This window comes from Drosophila innubila (assembly GCF_004354385.1).
Source record: "Drosophila innubila isolate TH190305 chromosome 2R unlocalized genomic scaffold, UK_Dinn_1.0 1_C_2R, whole genome shotgun sequence".
NCBI classification, from domain to species: domain Eukaryota; kingdom Metazoa; phylum Arthropoda; class Insecta; order Diptera; family Drosophilidae; genus Drosophila; species Drosophila innubila.
In genome coordinates this window covers 4,113,202-4,125,395 of record NW_022995374.1, presented here as the reverse complement: position 1 = coordinate 4,125,395, position 12,194 = coordinate 4,113,202, and the positions used below count along the sequence as shown (strand labels likewise).

The window sequence follows — 12,194 nt, the reverse complement described above, 5'->3', positions numbered from 1 at the left end:
AAGAATAAAAAAAAAAAATAAAATGAAAAACTGTTGCTTGTGGCATACATATGAAAAAAGGAAATGGGAAATGTTAAAAGGGGAGCGAGAAAGCGGCAACTTATGTTTATTTATGGCTGCATATGCTGCGAGTCCCTATTAGTGTGTGTGTGTGGGGTTTGGGTGTTCACACACACACACACACACACATATGGCTGCACTACAAAAGCGCAACATGTAGCTGGAAGCCCTTAACTTCCACCACGTAATGCCACAAAGCTCGCTTGCCTCATGGTCTCTCTGTGTTGCAACGGAAACATAACTGTCAATGTACATGCACATATGTATGTGTATATATTCATGTATCTATGTATAGACAGGTAAGCAGGGTTTTTCAGTTTTGCATAAGAATTTATGCACTGGGCAAGCAAATGTTGACCCAACTCCTCAAACGAGAACTTCATCTGTAGGTCAGTGTTGTCAGCTATTTTATAGCAACTTTTAGCTATTTTGTAATTTTTTATTTTTAAACTAGAAAATTTTACAAAATTATATTAGCAAGAAATTAGGCTATTTAACAAAAAAAAAAAGAAAAGAAAAAAAAGACTACTTTTTCAGTTTGTCAAATTACTTTGATATACTCAAACTTTGTGCAAAATTATATTATAAATAAACTTATAACAAATTAAAATTGACATATAGGAGTATATTAATCATAACTTTGCAGCTACTGATAAAAATCGGGCAGAGATTTTAAAAATACAGACATGCTGGAGATATTAACATTTAAATAATTGTCGACCGCAGAGGCTAAAACTATTTTAAAACCAATGTATAATGAATTTAAATATTATAATGTGACTATTTTTCTGAAATTATTAGAGCTTAATTAATGTTATTAACCTATTTGTGTAACATTATTTAAGCTTAAAATCAACGAGTTTAATTAACATGTTTGATATTTTTCTAGCTATTTCTAGCTACATTTTTTCTATCAAATAAGTCGTTTTAGCTTGAAATTCTGACAACACTTCTCTGGGCGAGCAAATTGAGAGAAACAGAGAGAGAGATGAGAGATTATATGAAGTCAAATGTTATCCTCTGACTTTGCTGTACAAGGGTCACCCGCTTTAACAAATTTACCGCATTTTAAGCATCTTAACATGCAGCGACATTTTTAAGCTGCTCGAGATAGCAGCAACAACAACAAAAACACCAACAGCAACGGCAACAATGAAATTTGAACCTTTTCTTTTTTGAGACTGGGCCTGGACCCTCTCTAAGCATACACACACACACACACAAAATTGATGAGAAAAGACAGAAGAGCAAAAAAGGGCAAAACGCCAAATACAAAACACAGAAGGCAAACAAAACTCAGCACTCAAAACTTGTGACAATTTTTAACAAGCAGCAACAACAACAACAATGCCGAAAACATAAGCAAACAATTTTCAACAAACAATGAAAGTCAATTTTTTCAAACACTTGCAAGAAAATGAAGCAAACAAAATGAAAAAAGTGACAGAGGAAGAAAAAAAATCTAATCAAACTGCTTTTTATGGTAAAATGAAAAAAAAAATGAAATTTGTTGCTTAAAACGCCAACTTTTGGCAAGTTTAATGCAGTTGCATGCCCCACACAACAATAACAGTAATTTTGATTGCTTTAATGCCCAAGGCGCAGACAACAGCAGACCAAATGTGGCAAGTTCTGGAATCAGCAATTAGCTTGGACAGGCAGCAAACTGACATGAAGCAGGCGAGGACAGGCCATAATTTGCTTAGCCAACTTTCGATAGTTGGCCACACAGTTGATGGGCAATGCCAATGCCAATGCCAATGCGGATGCCACTGCCTGTGTGGCAGCCACATCCAACTGAACTGACATCAATTAGCAGAAGGCCACAGCAGCAGCAGCAACAGCAGCACGTGTCTCTTAAAAGCTAATCAAATTAGGGTAGTCCAATGCAGTCGATGGCAGTCAACGAACTGCTGCCATTACACACAAATACACACCCACACACTTCAATTGAATGGGCATTGCAAGGAAATTGTCTAATCAACAACATGGAACTCAGGAATACTTGAAAGTTTTTCCTGTTAGCAACATGTTACATTCCGTCTATCTCTTTTATTTGCTATGCTTACTCTCTTGTTTTTATCAATTCCTTTCTGTGCGCTATTCTTAAACGTTTGTTCAACAACGCATGTTTTTAAACGCGAAATTCATATCTAAACAGTTTTCAGATCCTTAAATATAAATGCAAAATCTACTAATATCTTTATTATCTTTTTGTAATTTTTATTAATTCTCTTTTGCGCGGTATTCTTAAACGTTTCTTCAGCAGCACTTGACTTAAACTAGAAACTAACATTTAAAAACTGTTCTTAGTTCTGTTAATTCGAATTCATGCTTCTATCTTTCATTTATCTTCTCTATTTTCTATCAATTCTGCTCTATACGCTTTTCTTAAACGTTTCTCAGCAGCACTTCACTTGATTTAGAGAAGTTCGCATTAAAAAATCAGCTTAAAAACTGTTTTTTTATTGCCTTGAGTCAACTTTAAAGTCAACGAATTGATTAAAAATTGTGAATTTGCCCTTTAAGGAAGTTTTATAATAACAAAACGAAATTGAAGTGAAAGCATAATAGTTTCATGTGTTGGTATTGCACACAAAGCACATAAGCAAGTGTACACAGTTAACTTGGCCCACACACAAAACCAGAGCAATAATAACAGTAACAAAGTACACCTACCTATTGAAAGTTTTGCTCTATTGTGTGTTATTGTCAGTGTGGGGGTTGAGCTTAGCAAACTTCAACCATGACTTTGGTCTTTGGCTATAGCTTCGACGTTGGCTTTGGCTTTGGCTTTAGCTATTCGCGTTTTGATCACACAATTGGCTATGGTGTCTGTTGCCTGTTGGCTATTGGCCATTAAGGCCCCATTGGCAAGGGCCGATTGACGTCACACAGCTGCTGCTCTGCTTATTGAAAGTTGTAAGCATGACTTTTATGTTTGCCTCTGACAACAACAACAACAACAACAGCAACAACTACCATAATAATAACAACAACAAGTTAAGGCAAATTGTTAAATCGATTAAACGCAAAGTTTGCAGTTGAGAGCCACAAAATAAAGTAACTTTCAGGAGCCACAGCAGCAAAGAGCCTGATAATGTCATGAATGTCAGTCAGTAAGTTAGTCAATCAGTCAGTCAATCATTTGCTCAATCAGTAGATATTTTTCCTTCTATCTTCAGTCGTTTTAATACCCTGTACATTCGCACAACTTAAAGCCAAGTGCAAAGTTTTGCAATCAGTAAAATCAAAAGTTTTTACGTTACTATAAAAGTTTTTCTAATTAGCTAACATTTTCCACAAAGCCAGAGAGAGTAAGAACTCAGGTGTCATCAAAGCCAAATCCCCAGTCGGTAGATATAAGTTGATTGACCAAAAGACGTCACAAAATGCGAGTTGCCAGTTTTTTATATACTAATGTATTTACTTTACTTTGTTTATATGACTTTTGATAAGCCTTAAATTAAAGTACTCGCTAAAAAGTTACGCAAATACATTAGAGTGGGAGAGAGGGAAAGAAATGCGTCAACAGCATAGATAAGTATATAAGTTATCAGCCAAGCGAACCTGGCCAACAGATGGACGACTCAGACTCCGAATGCGATTAAAATTGAGTCTTTAAATTCCATCCAACTGCAGACTGGGTCAATTCCATTGAATTGCTGCTGTTGTTGAGTCAATTCTTTGGTTTGTGCGTGGGTGTTTTTTCATTACTTGTTCGCATTTCGTATTGTGCATCACTTAATATTAAAAAAAATATATGTGTATATATTTTATAAATACCGAAAATTTAATGCTTTAAATTTATGCTATTCATAAAAGAACAAAAGACAAACATGAAGTATAGAATATATGCATGCGAGGGACTATCCATAAGTTTTTCATAAATATATACAATTTTACCTTTAAATGAATTATAATATGTATATTTCCCATCACAAGGGAAGTTTTATTTTTTTTTGTATTATTATAAAATTCTTCGATTAACCCACGGAAAAGTACTTGTATATTTATAACATTTGTAAGTGGAACGACGACACAAAGTCTAATTTACTGCTAATAAAAAAGACGACGGGAAAAATGCTTCTAACATTTCTCCCGACAGCAGCGGCAGCAATAAAAAATAAAATGGCCAGAAGTGGCAAACAGAAAATTCATTTTCATTTTTTTTTTTTTTTGTATTTTTGATCTGCAACAGAAAAAAAAATTTAATACAGCCGCCAAGGGTATAACAATAGAAGCAACAACAACTACTACAACAACAACCGCAACAACAACCGAAACAACAACAACAGAAACTGTCAAAACGAGCGGCAAAGTTGTCAAATGTGCGGGTGTGCGACATATCGACCGATTTTCCATTGACAAACGAAGCATATTGACAGTTCATATTGGCAGGTCCATGTCAGGCAAGGCTCATATCGTACTTTTAATTGGTATTTAAAAGTCATTTAGTGTTTACTGTTAGCTGTTAGCTATTTGTTGTCAGCTCTTGTCTCGACGCGTACAGTGATAAAAACAATTTTCTAAAATTAAGACTTTGGTCCCAGAACTAAGATTTTTGGTCTAAAGAATTCATCAAGATCATACAATTCTTAAATTAAGAGAAAACATTTTGGTTTTAAGAACATTTCAAATAAGAACAAGTTCTTATTTTAATAATAAATGTTCTTCATATTAAAATATAAAATAATAAAAATTATTTTATATATTTATAATTTAAGTTTTGTTTTAAATTTTGATTTATATACATTTTATTCTGTCTTCGTAATTTTAAAAATGTTAAGATTTTTATTCTTATATTAAGATTTTAAGATTTTTTAGATTAATAATCTTAGTTTTAGTAATTTGATCTTAAAATAATTTTATTTTAAGAACAAAATATTTAAGATGAATGATTTTAGAAGAAGGTATTTTTTTTTCAGTGTACAACACGACGCATACGCAATCTTTTGACTCTTGGCCTCTTTGTGTATTGCCTAAATGTGACAGAAAATAGCTGTGGAATTGCCCAACTCACGTGCTTAGTCTGCTTATCAATATATATATACTTAAATACTTAGTAGCTATTCCACATTTATCTATCTAATATTCTTATCAATTTCGGTCGGTTTTTAAATATATATTTAAACAGCAATGAGTTCTCATTGAGCTGCAAACGCAATTTATGTAAATATATGAGCTATATACGAGTGTCTGCAATTATATAAAAGTTGGTTCTTTGAAATTTCAATAGAAAGTTTGCAAGTCACGACCGCATCCGTTCTAATTAGTTTTGTGACTTTTTTCAAAGAGCGCCAAGTAGAATATGCTAAGCAGCAAAAGTTCAAGCAATCAAATGAAAGACTTGAGAATTTTAAACTACGTTAAAAACATGCACATTTAATAGAACAACAAATTTACATTCGCAAACAAGTATTCTATTATTCTATTGCAATTGGGATTTAAAGTAAAACTCATTTGTCAACTCAATGAAGCATTTAAAGCGGATTATAGATTAGAGATTGTGTCAATATTTGTGTTCTACGAAATAAGCTTGAAGATATATGCTGTATAGATAATTTGTATAGAATATACAGAGAATTGTATCTTAAGGATAACAAATTATAAAATAATAATGCACTGAAAACACAAAGTTATTCAAATATGGGTAGTAATTTATTTCAGATAACTTTCAACTATGATTTATATGAAGTAGGAAAACATTTACTTTTAATTGCATGAAGAAAACTAAACTAAACGGCAACAATGTTTTAGTCGCTGCAATTAAACTCTTATCTTATTTTTGAGTGCTTCACAAAAACCAAGAAAGCCACAAAAATTACATAGAAAAATTGATGAACTTGGCATTTTGTTTGCTTGTTAGCTGGCTTAGAAACAGAGAAAGAGAAAGAAAGAGAAATAGAGAGAAAATGATAGAAATGTGTTGGGATTGAGAGAACTGGGTCCAAACTGTTGGCATCTGTCGAAGGTCGTTGCTTTTATTGTTCGACTTTTGTTTGTTGTCGGTTTTTGTGTGTCTGCTGTTTGTTGTTGTTTTTTTCTTTTTTTGTAGCAAGGCAATTAAACAGATTTTCATTTTCTTGTTGATTGTCGAACATTTTTTGTACTTTTTAATATGATTTCTATACACTTTCGACGGGTATTTCAATTGTGAAAAGCATTGCAAGTGATTTATATCTCTGTATATTTATAAATCTTGGGCAAAATCTTGTAAGGGTATTCAAGCTTTGATATACAACGAGTTTCGTAGTTTTTTGTTGGTTTTAATTTGTGATATACGCAGCATTTATGATGAATATTCATTTTGAAGATTTTGAAGAAAATGATGAGTATTTATTTTGGCAAACTCCCACGCAATAAAAGCAACAATAAGAGGACAAATTGTTTGCCACTTTATTAATAACAAATTCTGCAAATTATGCGCAATATTCGTATCTGTGAATGCCAAATGATTCACTCACAGTATGCATTCATTTGTGTATTTACAAATAATCAATCGTAGAACACATTTCACTTTGACGTCACCGAACTTAAGGTAATTTAAATGGTATTTGTTTTGAAGCTAGTTAAATTAGCGTTAAGTCTGGCAAACGCCAGCAAAACGAAAACTAATTAATAACATTAAGTTAAGTTAACTTATGTTAAGTTTGTTAAATTCTTTGAACAAACTTTGGATACATTTGTTAGAGCTGGGCGCTCGTAAATTGAATTAAGCCCCACGACGCATTAACTTTTTCGCCAGGTGAAAAGAAAAATACATGGGCGAAATTATTGCGCATACGCCATGTAGTTCGCCATATACAAGTACGAGTACAGCTTGCTTTTCCTCTGCCCCAAAAAAAAAAATTTGTTAGTCTTTGAGTTTTGTTTATTTAGCGCAATGCTAAAATTTTATGTGTGTATGCTGCTATTTTTGGCCCGTAGCTATGGCAAAACCTTATGCCGAAATTAATTTGCATATGCGCCGGGGAGTTCTATCAACAATTGCCATTGTTCTCGCTACGAATATTATGAAAATACAGAAAAAGCCCCCTTGAACAATTTTCATCTGATCTCGGACATTATTATTTTCACCTGCATGAAGAAAAACCTATACGAAATATTTGATACGCTTGAGCCAAAAATGAAAATGAAATAATACATAAATTGAAACAAGAAGCACTCGCAATAAAAGTGAGAAAATGAATGGGAAAATTAAACGCTAAAAGAAATGAAAAAGTAATAAAGGTATCAGCCAAAACAACGACAAAGACAACGACAACAACGGAAACAACGAGAACAACAACAACAACAACAACAACCTGCACAATGGTTGCTCTCTTGTCTTTATGATGGGATTTTCACGTGCAGCAAGAAGCACAAGAAGCAGAAGAAAAGGCAACAACAAAACCCTTGTCAATGGCAGAAGCCCAATACACACACACACACACCCAGACACAAAAAGGACCAATGGTTTCCTTGCACACTTCTCCATTCCCCTCTAATCTTTTTCCACCTACGTCTGTCAATAAAAATGCCTTTGAGCTGTGGCATACACAAAAAAAAAAAAAACTTTTTCATGACTTATTACGAAACTGAACACAACGAACCCGGGACCCCAAAAATAACCCCCATCCCATACTCCCTTTCGCCACATAATTAACAGCTATAAAGGAAAATATGTTAACAAATATATATATATGTTTTTTCGATGCTTTTAAGCTGCTTCATTATGCAAAAAAAAAACAAAAAGGCAAAAAACAAAGCTCATTATAAGCTTTACGTATGCGTTACGCTTAATTACAGGAGTAGCCCAAGAGGATGCTGCAGAGGGAAGGAGCAAGGAGCTATCTGTAGCGTTAAGCTCCAATAATGTTTTACATTCATCTTGAAGTTCTGAAGTAGCAACGGCACAGTTCAATCAATAAAGCAACGCCATGCCGCAGTCATCGAAAATTAAATACAAGCAAGACGCCAGGGCCAAAAGCGTGGAAACGTCCAGGAAACGTGCGGACATGCAAGGAATCTGGCTTACAGGCATGTGAAGAGAGCGATAGAAAGAGAGGGATAAAAGGAGAAGGAAGAAGAGCGAGATGGAGAGAGCGAGCTAAAAGCCCATAAACCTAACAGTACACTGAAAAAAAAGACCAACTTCTAAAACCAAGAACATTCATCTTTAAAATTTTGTTCTTAAAATAACAACATTTTAAGACCATATTACTAATACTAAGAATAATAATCTAAAAAATCAAAGTTCTTAATACAAGAATAAAAAACTTAAATTTTTAGGAAATTAAAAATATATACTATTTCATATAAAACAAATAATGGCCCCGTGGCGGCGAGTAAATTAAAAAAAAAATTTTAATTTAAAAAATCATTTATAATTTTTTGATTATAATTTTAAAAATATTTCTTCTTAAAATAAGAACTTGGTCTTATTTGAAATACTCTCAAAGCCAAGATGTGTGTTTCTTAATCTAAGAATTTTATGTTCTCGACGAATTTTTTAGACCAAAATTCGTAGATTTGAGACAAAAATTTTAATTTTAGAGCATTTTTTTTATCAGTGTACTCAAACCCGTAGTTATAGTCAAAGTCGGAGCCGAACCTGGCCGCAGGCTATTGAATACTATACGATATTTGGTATAATATTATTTACTCTATTCCATCTCCATTTCCATTTCCACTACCAGTTCCATTTTCATTTTCATTCCCATTTCTATTCTGGCTTTGTAAGTACGTCAGCTGGTCGTGACTAACGTGACTCCGGTAATGTTGATAGATGATGGACTTTGATGGATATGTGTGTGATTTAATTGAATGCTTGACATATAAAAACCTATTGGAATAAATGCAACTTCCCGTATTAACTTAAGGTTATATATAAGAACATAAAACTAAATATAAATGCCACTTGATGCATATTTTGCTATTGCTGCTCTCCTCCAACTCTCTCTCTCTCTCTGTGTCTCCCTCTCTCGTGGCACTGCTTCACCAAAAAGCTGCTGCGTTTTATTTGTTTATCAAGCAATGCCACCCTTGGGGAGCTATTGATAAGCGTGTAAAATATTTAATCGCGTGGAGAAACAAACAGAGAGCAACAACAAAAATAGTCGCAATAATATTAATAATAATAACAACAACAACAACAAGTACAAACACTCACCTGACTTTGACGCTGCTGCTGCAAAACCACAAAACGTAACGACGACGACGACAACGTTGATGATTGTCTTTCTCTCTCTTGCTGTCTTGCACTCACTCTCACCCGCTCACTCACTCTCTCTCTCTCTCTCTTACACTCTATCTGTCTCCACTCACTTTATTTTGTTGTACTTTATTCTTATGATGATTGTTGTTGTTGTTGCTGCTGCTGTTATGGGCTAAAACCAAATTTAATTTGTTACTCTTGGGTTTGGTTGTTTGGGTTTATCGGGGCGAAAACGAAAACGAAGGCGAAGCGGAGGCGACGGCGAAGGCGAAGGCGAAGTTGAAGGCTCTTACGGCAAAATCAAAGCTTTAGTTTTTGCTGCTGCTGCTGCTGTCACTGTCGCTGCTGACGTTACGACGGCAATTCTGCCCGCGTTTATATTTGTATTTGTTTGTGTGTGACTTTGATGTTTCAACAAAATGTATTTATTAGATTTGATTGAAATTGTGAATTGTGTATACACTCAAAGTCACTGGCTATCAGTTTTCAAATTTAAGGCGACTGCTGATTTTACCGTTAGGTATTATCAGTTCAATAAGATTCACTGATTCATGTTTGTTTAATCTATCGTCTTAGCTGTTCAACTTGTTTTTGGCAATGTAATTGTTCAATTAATCGTGTGTGTGTGTCATTGCGTGTCTGTGTGAATTATTTGCGCTTAAATAAACATTTAATATTTTCTGCGTGTATGCACAGCAATTTGTTAAGTCAGTATACATATATATGTACATACGTACATATAAAGATAGTCTACCAAAGGTACAGTGTGTACACACCTACACACATATATACATACATACATATGTATGCTTCGTACGCTTGTTTGTATTGTTTATTTGCACTTGTGCTTTGTGCTTTTGGACCTGTCTACGAGCTGTTGCTCTCTGCGCTCTCTTTTGTCTGCTTGCACAACTCCCACACAGGCCTACAGCACTTGGATGCGCGATTGACTGAGCGAGCAATTGAGTGCGTGTTCAAGCTCTGTGTAGTTGTGTGTACTTGTCTTATTGGTACAACTACTCTAATTGGCATTTGGCTTATTAAAAGCCGCCTAATTGGAAAAGGGCAGCCCACAGTTAATATCCGCTTATAAGTTTATACCGCAGCTATCGTCCTTATTATTAAAATCGGTTTTAATTAAAGTGTCAAATGCTATTTGCCATACAAAACTTCATATATTTGATAAGAACATAATTTAGTGACAGCTATAAACACTTAAAACACAGTCAAGTTAATAATACTTTAATTAGGTTTAGCTGTCTCATAAACTTGATTAGCCATGACCATGGACCCAATTGGGAATTACAATTTCGATTTGCCGATATCAGTCCAATTCGATTAGACGCCATTCCAATCAGTTGCCTGACTGCGAAGTGTTAACAATCTTTTAATTTCAATTAATTTAGCAAAACCAAGCGCAATTAATTAATCAACTATTGCGACATATTCATTAATTGAGTAATAGGTGACACAAACATACATACAAAGGAATGTATTTAAGCACATACGTATGTACATATGTATGTCAGCTTATCGCAATCGCAATTTTGTAGATCAACTGATTAGAGAAAATAATAATACACTGAGTGGGAGTCGCACTTGTGCGTCAAATCTTGCAATACCGGCGTTTGAATCTCCCGATTCCCCTTCGTCAAATCTAAGCTCAGTTTTGTTCACGAATGCAACACTCTCCAGGCAATTCTAAGCGCGTTTATTGATTGTCCCCCCAAACGAGTAGAAACCCCAACAGGCGTCCCCAAAAACCTTGCCAACAACGACAATGACGACGGCGTCGACGACGACAACAGCAGCAACAACAAGCAGCCCAAGTGATAGGTAGGTAGATTTTTGTATGTATATTTTTTGTGGGAGCCTGCCGACTGCCGACTGCTCTGCCCACCGCCTTCCGTTTACTCCTCGTGCATATCGCGGCCTCGTTTTTTATTACGCGCACATTTTTACATACACTTTGCACAATCAAAATTTCTAATATGAATTGTTGTAAATGGCAAAAGGTTTACGACACCGTTGTTTGCCGTAAGTGGCTAGTAAACAGTCTAAAAATTTAATTAATTTTTTGTGTGATTACTTTGTAATTTTTAAACGCACGCAGTACGCATAATCCGATATGCGACAGAATATATCTACCACTGGCGACGGCACACGTTACTATAATACTGAAAGTTGGATTCTTATTGGGCTGACTGACTCGCCGTGCGGCGTACTTAAACCGAGCGTTGCCATCCCGTAAAAATTTCCGATCTGGCTCGATTTTTCTTACTCAAAAATAGGTACATTTTAGAAAACAGTTGTTCGGAATTTTTGTACCTGTTTTAAAAATTTTTATTGTTTATCTTAATTTTTTGCAGATTTTTTGTTAGAATTTTCTCGATTTTTTTATATCTGTCTTTTAAGAATTTAATTTTCTAAGTTTTCTCCCCGAGGGATGACGAACTTGGAACGTTCATTAAAATGTTAACCTCTATTTTATCTAGTTTTGAATTTTAGATTTTCATTAAATTTATTCATTTTTTGTTTAGTTTTTTTGAATTTTTAAAATTGTAATCTTTATCAGTGTTGGCCGTCAGTGTTGAGATGGCACAGCTGATTTCAAAGTGTAGTTTCAGTGCTGCCAACTCGATCTCGGCAAAATGTGGACAATACTCATGACGTCACTGTATGCATCGATATGCGCAATGCGCGGCATCACTACTGGCTGGCTGGCAGCACTGGCAGTCAACAATTTTGTTCCAATATATAATAAATAGCAATATAAAGCTATTCAAAGCTTTCGTTTTATATCGTTTGCAAATTAGCCAAATCGTATTCTTAAAGCTCAAACAAAGCAAGTAGTGCTTTAAAATTAATTGTATTTATTTGTTCGTTATATTGCTTAAAATTATCGTAAATTTCAACATATCGATATATTATCAAC

The 12,194-nt window shown here is 34.5% G+C and overlaps 1 protein-coding gene across 2 annotated transcripts in view; it reads right to left on the bottom strand.

Moving 5' to 3' along the window:
• The window catches only part of LOC117782879 (cAMP-dependent protein kinase type II regulatory subunit), a 39,406-nt gene extending 30,082 nt beyond the window's left edge, over positions 1-9,324 (bottom strand). For both annotated transcript variants that reach the window (XM_034619972.1, XM_034619974.1), the window contains exon 1: positions 9,215-9,324. The gene's annotated coding sequence lies outside the window, so the exon portion shown is untranslated. The remainder of the gene's footprint in view (positions 1-9,214) is intronic.
• Positions 9,325-12,194: the final 2,870 nt, after the last annotated feature.